We start from the raw sequence: 12,135 nt of genomic DNA, 5'->3' as shown, positions 1-12,135 counted from the left end.
TTGTGTGTTGTTAAATTATAATAATAAAGAATACCTTGGCTCTGAAATTACATATATATTGCAGTGTTTAAAATTAATTCAGTATACATTTCTATATGTTTACGAAACATATCTACTTCTACACAGAGAATATGTCCAAGTTTCCCTTCCCTGCTAAGAGATGAAGTGTAACCATCAAGTTCTGATCTGAGTTATATCTATAAAAATTCATTAGTTTAAATGGAAATGCATATATGAGAGCAGAACATAACCTAATAGGATATCTTCAACTTAAATTTACTGTCATTTTCCAAATTTTTTAAAAATTAGTAATATCAATAAAAGAGTTAACAAAACGGTTTTTGGAGATTATACCCACTTCAACAAAAACAATAAACATTTAAAAAACATTCATTAACTCCCAAGAGGAAAGTATCCTGTGCTACATATCCTATCCTAAGGGAAGAAAAAAAATCCAACAATGAAACAAGACTGCTGTCCTATGACAATTAAGGCACCTATTTGAAAAGCACTGCTAAGAGGTACTTCCCTCCTCTCTCACCAAGCACATTCAACTTCAGGGGTTTCTGGATAATCTCTTGGTTTTAGGAAAAACAGATTCTTAGTCCATTAATTTACTGTCACTGTTATTGGCATAAAATGATTTCAGTCTCTACAGGAGAGAGGGAGGCAGAGATTGCTGAGAAAATATCCCACCATACAAGTTCTTTCTCTTTTTCTTAAACTAATGTTATAAGTGATACTTATGATGTTTGAAGTAAATAACTTGAGTGCCTCTTACCTGAAAGGGAACATTTCATAAGTGAAATGATACTTCATGTTCTTTGGGGGTAGATATTAGATGGTACTTTGGTACCTGGTGGCATTTACAAGGGGTTCCCCCTTCTCATTGAAGTGAAATATTTGAGCGGGGCTGTTTAAGGAGCAGTTTCAGTTGACTAAGAGTTATCAGGGTGATCAGATATGAAGTGGAAATATGCAGATATTAGGTGGAAACTTGATTTCCTTTATAAGAAAAACATGGGAAACCATGGTGGCTATAGAATTGAAAGGGTAATTATTGGAAAGATAATCTGACTGGACAGAAAAGTGCCCCAAACATATACTGAGTGTATTATTCTAGTTCCCCTATTATCTGTTTCATAAATAATGAGTCACTGGAGCACACACAATGTGGACAACACTAAGGAGACTGCAGAAATCTGCAGGGGTAAGTTAGGCTTCTTTCTTTTAGACCACATGGTGGAGGAAACACTAAATAGCTCAGAGAAGAGAAATACAAGCAGAATTGCTCGTGGACAAGTAGACTCCCTGAAGAAACTCAAAAGCCTGTCACCACCAGGTCTTTTTTCTGGCTAACATTGCAGTACATAATAACTTCTTACCGGCATAACTTGTAATGTGCATTCTTCGCAATAAATGTTTTGTCCTGAGGTGGTACCCTAGACTACAAGAAGCTAACTGAACACTAGAGAAAGTACAACAGAGTGGTGAAATCTGTTAATACAAAGAGTGCTTATTATTGTATTTAATTTATTGTTTAATTATGTCAAAATATTTCATGGCAAAGTAGTGCTTTCAAATTTTTAAAGTTTGTTAAAGGAAATGAGAGTTCTTTATATTTGCATGAAGTATTTGAGGGTTTGCTAAACATGTCCCCAAGATACCTACCTATATAAATACATAGGTATACATTCAGTATATAGTTTATTTAATATATTGAGAAATTAGCTAGTTTGACACTTTTCTTAGATTCCTCTGAATCTCACAAAGACAGTAGTATTATTTTTTCCTAGAAGGTTGTCACAGCCAAGGAAAAGAGAACTATCCAGTAATTTGTTTCAACTTAGTTTCTCAAAAGGGGTATCCAAAGGAACACAATGAGGATGGTGAAGGGCCTTGAGGGGAAGCCTGGGAAAGAGGAGACTGAGGGGAGTCCTCATCACAGTCTACAACTTCCTTGTAAAGAGAAGAGGGAGGGCAGACACTGATCTGTGGTGACCAGTTACACAACCTGAGGGAATGGGTGAAGTTGTGCCAGAGGAGGTTTAGGCTGGATCTCAGGAAAATGTTTGCCCAGAGGGTGGTTGGGGGCTGGAACAGGCTCCCCAGGGAAGTGGTCACAGCACCAAGGCTCACAGAATTCAAGAAGTGTTTGGACAATGCTTTCAGGCACACGGTGTGACTCTTGGGGATGGTGCTGTGCAGGGCCAGGAGTTGGCTTGATGATCCTTGTGGGTCCCTGCCAACAGGCACTTTGGTCTGAAATTAAACTTTGCTGGTTTGCCTTTCCTGATTCTTTGCTATGTCATTCTTAAAAATTTACTCATAAGTAAAAGAATTATTACACTCCTAATAGGCACAAATAGGCTTCTTAAAGCAATAATAGAACTGGAAAACAATTTGGCTTTTCTCATCAGAAATTGCACTGAACTTCATCCTTATGAATAACTTATCTTTAAAATGGCAATCATATTCCAAAACCTAATTGATACAAAGCATATTTAGTTTGACTGTATTCAAAGTACCCTACCTCTGTAAGTTAAAACTGGAATAACAAAACATTCAGCCAACCCAAAAAAGTCTCAAATTTCAGAAGAGGTCTCTTGTAGTGATGTAATGGTCAACCCCTCCCCCCAGCTGATATCTTCTGGAAAAGCAAAACAGACTAAAAGAGATTAAAAAGTGGAGTCCATTGCCAAAGCTGTAATTCTTTTTTCTCACAGGACTAAGATGGTGCTGCTATGAAAGGTGTGGATTGCACGAAGGTATCAGCACTTGCACATCAGTTTACTATATACAAAAACCATGACAGTCCCTCAGATAGATCTTTCAACTCCTTTATGTCACAACTATCAAGGGATGTTCCTCAAAATGATGTGGGGATTAAACTTAGAAAATATACTTACATTTTTTTCTGTATGTATAACCCTGTACATTTATAGCAAAGAATGGAAAACAAGAAGTAGCATTCTAAGTTTAATTTAATTTTTATTTGATTGTACATGAGAAATATTCTGAGAGAAATAGACTAAGCATGTGGATTTTTTTTCCCAAAAAGGTCAAGTAGTCTTTGAATGGAAACAGTGCAGAAACAGTGTCATAGGACTTTCAGGACAGTTTGGTAAGTATTTTTTTTCTGCAGTTGATCTAAACCAGGTATGGCACCAGCATGTGGTATGTTTTTCCCAAACATACCACTAGATTTTCATAGTAGGACTGTGCAGAACATGAAATAAAACATTAGCAGTGCAAAAAGCCTCTGTTAAATCTGTAAACTTTTCTGTGATGCATTTCTTCTTCTTACAGAAAATCATTCACCATTTTTTGTACTTAAGTTGTCTTTCCTCGTACATGAATATCTCTCATGATGTTTGTCACAGCTTGCTTTTTGTTTGAAATCAATGGTATCATTACTGCTACACAAAAAAAAGAAAAGAAAAAAATAACATCACTTTCATGAAATGTCCCCTCTAGATACTTTTCACTTCTCTGCCTAACATTTGTAGATGGCACTTTGCTCATATCTGCTGAAGCAATTTTTTACCACTTTTTCAGCTTGGCTGCATTTTCCCACCTTCCCTCATTCAAACATCATTGGCTGGTTTGCCTTCCACAGATAAAGATTCCAACAGCTAAATTCCTATGTCACCAGCTGAGAAGCCTGCTGATTTGATTTTTCATGAACACATGGCACATACTCATTTGTATTGAGTGCAAATTAAATACATTCTTATACACACTGGTAAGACTTCAGTTTTAATTCAAAAAGACTGTCACTGTCAGTGTAAGATTATAGCTTTACATATAAATATGTCTCCTTAAAAAACACAGGATTTGGCCTTACATTCTCAATAGTATATTAACAATTAACAATTATCAAAGTGTTGTCACGTCTTACCCAAATACATATTTTCTTTTAAGCACTCCCAATTTAGACTTTGAAATGTCAATTTTCTTTACAGATACATTTTTTTAAAAATTGCAAATCCAACAGGAAAAAAGTCAAGGGATATCAGCAATGTTACACCTAATGTTAATAATCTTGATTTCCTAACTTTACTGAGCTTCCTCCAGTTTCAGAACTGCTCTAGGAGGTGGTTTTACAGCCCTTTTGGTATCTCACATTGAAACAGAAGTGACTAGCAGTCATTTCATCTCATTTTCTAAAGTACAGCAGCCCTACATTCCTCCTTAACTACTTCAAACCGTTCACTCACCTAATAAATTATTTTAGCAAGCTTAGGTTTCCCTGTGCTGGTTTTGGCTGTGATGGAGCTGATTTTCTTCATAGTGTCTGATGTGGGGCTGTGTTTTGGATATGATTTGAAAACAGTGTTGATAATTCAGAGATGTTTTTGTTCTTGCTGAGCAGGGCTTACCCAGAGCCAAAACCTTTTCTGCTTTGCATGCTGCCACACTGATGAGGAGACTGGGGGTGCACAGGGAGTTGGGAGAGGGCACAGCTGGGACAGCTTACCCCAGCTGAACAAAGGGATATTCCACACCATATGGTATGCTTTCTCCCTTCATGGAGACATTTAAAGCAGAGGTCTTCAAACATTTCTTGATTTTTCTGAAAAGTTTTGTGGAAAAAGCATCTTGATGCCCACCCACTTCATGATATTATCTACTATGGTCTAGTGCAAAACATTTCTTTCTAAATATTTAGTGGGACATCTAATGTGGAAATTTTAAGGCAGACCATGCACACATTACAATGTCACATATATCAGAAGGGATAAGAATTACTATTGTTCCTCTTTAAAAAGGAAATAAGAATAAGAATTCAGTATGTACCTTCACAGTTCATAGAGTTTTGCAGTCCTTGGTTTCACTTTCATTGGTTAAGAAGGCTGAGTTATTTTTATTTCTTGAGGCTTTCCGGTTTCTTACATAGGTGAGAATTTACTGCTGTACATCAACCAAAATGTTTTTCATTAGACATGTTAAACTGCTTATTCTAAAATAGAAGCTTTCATAATTTTCTTTTAAAAATGGGTCTAAGGCTTCTACATAGGTCATCGTTTGTTTTAGTCACACTTGCTAAGATTCAGTATTGTAAAATCATTTTTTAATCTTTCTTCCTGAGATTTCTTTATTGGCAAGTCACAACAAACTGTAAAATTTGCTACATTTACCATGAACAGCTTGTGAAACATGTCAACTTTCTCTATAATTTTCACAGGGCTTTAATTATGAATCAATGTGATGTTATGAATAGGGGTATTCATAGTTAATGCTTTCAACATGCAGTAAGCAATATTTCTATTAGCTAAACATTGCTCATATCCACAGGCACTATATTCTGTATTGCTTCTTTTGTGAATACCCAGGCATATGCATTTTACTCAATCTGATGGTCAGGTTAAAAAGGAAATGATGCATTTTCCTTGGAATTTTACATTGCAAATAAGGATGAATTTTCTAACGGGAGAGTTGCAATTCCCTTGGGACAGTTTGTGACTGACATTATATTTTATCTACACATTGAAACATCACACTTATCAAATGGAAAAGAAGAAGAAAAATTACAAGAGATTTGATCTTCTTTACAGCTTCTAATAGTAAAGTACACTGTATGATTAATGAACCTGTCAACTGTAATGGGAAGAATATGTAACAAGTAACTGTGCATTACTTGTTTGTGATTTTTATCTTTTATAAATGCAGCCATGTGTAGGATGATAAGATTAACTCTTTGTGCTTTTAAGTGAACGTTATATGCAAGAATAATACAACCTCTGCTGTTTCTTGTCTTTCTGTCAGCTCTCAGTCTTAAGAACTGGAGCTTTCCTTAATGCCAGAACAACTATATTATTATTTCATTTGGCATGTCTACACATCTACTGCTGGATATATTATTCAGAAAGATGAAAGACAAAAGAGCCCACACAGCCTACCTGTCTCTTTCCATTTAGCTTCTTATGCTTTGTACCCTGCAGCTTTTCTGTGTCAAACCAAAAAGATTTTAATAATTTCTTCAGGATTTCTATAGGGCCTACAAGGAGAGAGCCCTGGATGCACACTGCAACCTGCCTGGCATTGAGGCAGCATGACATGAGGGATATATGTCCTACAGTTCTACATTATTTTTGAGATGCTACTATGTAATTTTGTATCCTTTTGTCTTATACTCTAAGAATAACATCGAGAAAAAAAAATCTTTAATGTCCCACTAACTCAAAACTTGAGGAATCCTAATATTGTTTAAGAGTATTGCAGAGGTATGGCCTTGAGACGGAAAACAAATCAGGGATTTATGGCAGTTTTCTCACTGGCTATTGAGAGGGAAAAGGAAGGGCAGGGTTTTTTAATCTAAGACTCAGAAACTTCATCATATGATGGTAGTCAGATATCTCTAAGGAGGATATTAAAAAAAATGTGTTTATGAAATTTCCATGTTATCAGAACATCGTTATTAAATGTCCAGTGGCATTAAAGTAAGAGGAAGTTATTTATTGCCCTTAACTTCATATTTATTTCTTGACTCAACTATCTCATTGTCTCTAATTGCCTTGGGTAACTTGTACCACTGAAAGTAATACACAAATGTGCCAGATGTACAGAAATTCTGAACTAGAAATATGGGAAGTGTTTGCAATTGTAATCAAATCTCCGTCTGTCACTTTTTTGATCACAAAAAAAAACCAAACAAAATAAACCAAACCAAACCAAAACCCCAAGAAAACCTATAAGACAAAACTTAATTGAAGTATGCTTTAATACACTTTAAAATGGAGATACGGTGTAATAATATAGTCCATTTACAATTTAAGAAAATAGTCCATTTCATTTAGCATTTGAGAATTTGAAGTCTTATGTTTCAAAAGAAAATTCAAAACTGAAGTACATTCTGAAGTCAGACATGGGCATGGAGAAAAAGCATTTGGTGTGGTGTGAAAATTGGGAAAATTACCTGTCATTTAGCCGAATATTATTATGAAAATAATTGATCACAATATAAATCATTTATTGGAAGACATTATTTATTGTAATATCACTCCATTAAGTTAGCCTACTAACATTAACAGTGCAGTATGATCATATAAAATAGATAAAAAATCTTTAATATCAGCTCTTATTTTTGTGCTGTCTTTACATTGATATTGGGAAAAAGAGTCCTGTAAAATTAATTACATGTTCAAGGTCCAGTAATACTTGTAGAAAAGAAAGGTGAAAGTTGTCATCAGTGCCATGATATCTCCATTATATATGTTAAGGAAGCTTTCTGCAGTGGAAGCTAATTACACTGGGTTTTTTTATACCTATCCCATCTCTCTGAATTCAGGCAAAATGCGAAATAGAAGTGAATCATCAAGTATGATTTCTACTGGATCTCCTTTCACACACTTTCGCATCTCAAGTGAGATTTTAAAGTCCTTTAGAAGTCAAAGAAAAACACAGGCAAATCAGGTCCATTTGTTAATAGAAAATTAACCCTATGAAGTAGTGCAGATTGTACTAACCAGTGCCATTTTGCCCAAGCAAGAGGTCAAATATGAAAATATACACAACAAACCTTCAACAAGAGACAAGGTATCAGGACAGAAAAGGAAAATAGTAGACTAAAACCAGAAAAGTTAAGATTAAGTAAATGCACTGAAATTCTATACTTAAAATACTAGAATTATTTAAAAAACCCAAGACAACTATTAGAGATACAGAATGATTCCACATGGGAGAAAATGTGCTCAGTAAAATAAAGCACTCTTCTTGCAAAGAGAATGAAAACAGTTTTAGGGTGTTTCACATGAGATAAACCAGTGTCTACAGTTGTTAGAACACACAAAACAACCATTGTTGCTGTAATTATTCTTACACAAACCATCCAAAACTAAGTGTTGAAAGGATAAGTTGACAAGAAACACAGATTTTGAGGAAGTTCCATGTAAAGCATGTATAATTTCCTTCTGTGAGAGAAAAATTGCTCCTTTTTTGGTGGAAAGTAATAGATCTAAATTAGTTTGGTATTAGTCAAGCTTTTAAAACTGTCTAAGCAATGCATTAATAAACACACAAGACAAAAGATAACCCAGACAAAAAGACTGCAAGACAGAAAATAATAAAAATTGGACTCAACAAATTAAACTGGGAGGACAGACCAAGGATAATTCAGCAATCTCATCACCCATTAGAAAAGAAAATTAATAAAATATGAACCCAGCAACTGAAACTTATAAGAGAAGTAGCAAATGCAGCATAAAGAAAAGTTGAAAGGAAAAAGATTGCTTAGCCTGAAAAGTGACATTTCTTTTAATAAATATTAAGAAGACAGTGATCAGCTTTCTATGTATCCAGATAGAATAGTAGAAATAATCATCTTAATTTGTAACATGAGACATTTATGGCAGCTATTAGGAGATGAAAAGAAGAAGTTCCATCTAGTGTTAAAATAGTTGACCAGCCTTTAGCAGTGCCACACAGTGATTTTAAGAGACCCTTTGATTTAAAAACAAACAGTTTCAGTAGAGCATGTCAGCAATGGTCTAGGTTTGCATCTCCAGCCTAGTAGGAGGAGAAGGAACAAAATCTCTTCAAGGCAACTTCCATGCACATTTTTTTACATTCTCTCTAACTCATTTATCAATACCAAAAGAGTGAGCATTGCCTCTCCAGGTAATGTTTCTAATGAATTAGGAGAGTCTTGGACAACCTTGAATAATGATTACCCTATGGTATCTGTACACCAAAGAGGGTAAAGGAGCTTAATTCTTTCCAGAGCGAAGAATGGCAATGGGAAATTGTAATTGACCTCTACCAGTCTACTTTTATGCTCACTTCTTAATTCAGAGCAAATTTTGAAGGGCTTATCCAGTTTTTCATGCAGGAAGTTTATATGTCATTCCAAGCCCATGCAGTGGCCTCTTATATGGTACCAACTGTATGAGCAGCAAAGGTATGACATGTAACAGAATCACTCAAAAGCAGTCCCCATTGCTTAACATAAGATGCAAATATCTGAATCTGTGCCCCATGGTCTGGGTCAACAGGCAGCAGCTCCACAGACTGACCTCAGCCTCCTTTTCCTTCAGCAGCACATACTGACACTGCTGGCTTCACAGGATGCTAAACTTGACAAGATATCACTGACATGATTTGTCTGCTGCAAATGTCCTGTAGCCAAACTGTCCTCTTCTGTGTAAATGCTTACTGAAAGAAATGTCTTAAACTCTAGACTAAGTGCTGATGTAGCACTTCAGAGGCTTCAGAAATCAGACATTTACCAAGTTGTCTGAGTTGGTAAGTAGCAGTTTATTTTTAGTGCCTTCAGAAGTGGTGTGAAATGCCTTCCCTGGTTAATATCCCTCCTCTGACTATACGAGCAGTCAGTTAATATGTTAACATATTACACTTGCCAAAATAAAACTCCTAAACCGCACCCACTGACATTAATGATAGGCTGTGGAAAGGTTATTAATAATCTGAGTTCAAGTTTTGCTACCAACTGTCAAATAAAGTGTTATGCTACTGAATTCATAATACAACACTGGAGTGAGGGAATTCTCTACATTTAAAAGATTTATCGTTGTAACTATATTAGTTTTCCATTGTGTATTTTATGTCAAACAGCAGAAAGTTCTATTCTCATTTGTACCATTATTTACTGTTTTATCTATGATCCCTGAAAGGAAAAAAAAGGGACTTTGAACAACATCTAGTTAATCTTTTGGCTTTAACACTTCAACATGTAAGGAAGTTTTCTTTTCCCAGTGTCCTCAACTGACATGACCATTTTTTCAAGCAGTAGTATGTTTCGACATGTTTTCTTTTTTCCTATGTGTATTCATAACAAAGTCTGCCCCTTTGCTCCCAGATAAAGCTGCCTGCAATTTTGGTTGGTTTTTTGTTTGTTTTCTTTTGTTTGTGGTGGTGGTAGTGGTGGATTTTTTTAATGAATTGTATCTATCTAGAAAATGTGCTTTTATGCAAAACAAAGAATTAGTGGTGAAATGCACCAGCTACCAAACATTTGGTTGCAAAAGTCTGCAACGGAATGCTTGGCTTCTTACCTTGGTCTCTGATACATGAATTTGAATTTTCCATCTGCACCACTAGTCCTCAGATATTAGCTTGTTCTGAAGCTGATAGTCAATTCTTGTCCAGTACTCCTCCACTATGGAAACCACTGACCAAAGTGATTTTCATTACAATTCGGGAGTCACTATGGCACTAAAAGTTGGACTTCATAGTTTGGTTTTCCGCACACCAATTCTTCCATCTTTGGGATTAAGCATGCAACCACTACTCTGTTTGGAACTGTTTATCCGATTGACTATCTGCAAGTGCCAGTAAATGAATTTATTTCTAGTTAGCAAAAAAAGGCTTACGTATTCTTATTTTGATTTTCTATATTCCTCTGGGAGTAAAGCATGATGTTTAGAGAAAGAATGAGCCATTTTTCAAAGTAAAGGAAAGTTACAGCACGTATTTTAAGACTCTGTTGCATGAAAAACTTTCTTACTGTATTTGTTCTTGTTTTATAGAAGTTGCAGTTAATGAATTGAGTAAAAATGTTTTTCTTTGTTTTTCTCTGCAGTTTACAGCTTTTGACGCTGAGAAACTCCTTCGAGGAAATGACAGTAGACCTTTGTTGCAGCTCTAGATACTGAGGTTATTTCAAAACATTTTTCTTATAAATACTACTGGAAAATCCATCACTACTTGATTCCAACGCTATCTTGGAAAACAAAACAAAATCAAGCTCCCTACCCCATCTCCACAGAACCTGGGGACCTGTCAGCTAAAATGAGTCTGTGGAGATATTTGCAAATCAGAAAAAAATTTACTTTAGCTAGAACAATGAGGATTCAAAATACTTCAATTTTACAAAATTTATCACTACTAAATCACTTTCAGTACTGCGGGTCAGAAGCAGGAGAAATTTCTGCAGGGAAATATCAAGCATGGAATTGTAGAGGACAATCATCAAGTTTGCCACAACATTCCTCACCTACTGCACTACAGACGTGGGTAGTACTTGTGGATATTGGCAATTATTACACGCAATTACTCATATTACTTTATAAAGTGCTCTGTAACTGCACTGCAGTGATTCTGACAGTGTTTTTGTGTCCCTTGGCTGTTTCAGTGTCTTATTGTATAACCTCATGGTGTTGTTTTTGGACCAGGCTGCATAACTGCAAAATGCAGAAATGTTCATGTACTTAAGGTGACTCTGATGAGTTTGTTTAACTTTCAACACATCCCTTTGAATATAAAACTCACGTCTCTGAATACTGCCTGAATATTCATCCACAGCTGTAATAAATTTCTTTACTCTCCTGATGATGGTCAAGGCTGCAAATTAAAACATCAGACAAACCAAGTTATTTAATAATTTTGAAAGTTACTTTTAGCCCCTCATTGTCATCGTATTATGAGATTTATAAAAATGCAGGATAGAGTGTATGTAACTGTGTAACATTCAAGAGCAGAGCATTGGCATTAAAAGGCCAAAAATCATACCATTGGTTATAAATAAACATATTGTTAATATAGAACAAATATTGCTTTTACACCTTTGAAAGGTTATAAACATAAAATGTGTATTTAAACAAATGGGCAATAAAACACTTCTGAAAAAAATGCATATATAGGCTACATTTATTGCATATGATGAAGAGATGAGAGCATTCTGGCGGATGAAAATGTCCAGGTGTTTCCTAATTCTCTAAGTGGGCATTTTCTGAGCTTAAGAATTTCACACTTGACAGATGCAACTTCCTGAACCTTCTGGTAACACTGTAGATATACTAGGGAACCCCAAGAGGCAACACTGGCTTTTTTTTCTCTGCACTCCATGCAGGGTCTTCCAGGTCAGCTGCCTGCTAAGTGCCTCCTCCAGACAGCCTACCAGGTCCAATGTTGTGTACATACAAAATGAAAAAGCTATCTGGGGGTGGAAAACACTGTAAAATTCTAAAGGATTATTATAGTCTCAAAGACACCAACTATGAGTGCCAGGCTTTTGGTAAAAATTAATGCTTAGCTTCATGACAGTGGCTGCTGACAATTGTTACCTAATTAAAACAGTATTGTCATAGTTTTTTGCTGTGCTATGAAAATGCACTTTTCTGGAAATTTGATGTTCCAAGAATGGGTGTCTCTGTAAACTTTATTTAGTGAAAATAA

General features: G+C 35.6%; 1 long non-coding RNA gene across 2 annotated transcripts in view; it reads right to left on the bottom strand.

The window, feature by feature from the left end:
• LOC148225457 (uncharacterized) overlaps positions 1-12,135 on the bottom strand; it is a 135,324-nt gene that overhangs the window by 78,074 nt on the left and 45,115 nt on the right. The window contains exons 7-8 of one of the 2 annotated variants that reach the window (XR_015807464.1): positions 4,801-11,301; positions 2,977-3,419 (exon numbers count right to left, since the gene is read on the bottom strand). The exons of the other annotated variant lie outside the window; for it this stretch is intronic. This is a non-coding gene — a long non-coding RNA (uncharacterized LOC148225457). Of the gene's footprint in view, positions 1-2,976; positions 3,420-4,800; positions 11,302-12,135 lie in introns of those variants that run through there. 2 annotated transcript variants of the gene reach the window in all.

The sequence above is a fragment of the Sturnus vulgaris genome, chromosome 1, assembly GCF_052056855.1.
Source record: "Sturnus vulgaris isolate bStuVul1 chromosome 1, bStuVul1.hap1, whole genome shotgun sequence".
NCBI lineage: Eukaryota > Metazoa > Chordata > Aves > Passeriformes > Sturnidae > Sturnus > Sturnus vulgaris.
This window is presented reverse-complemented; position numbering and strand designations above follow the sequence as displayed.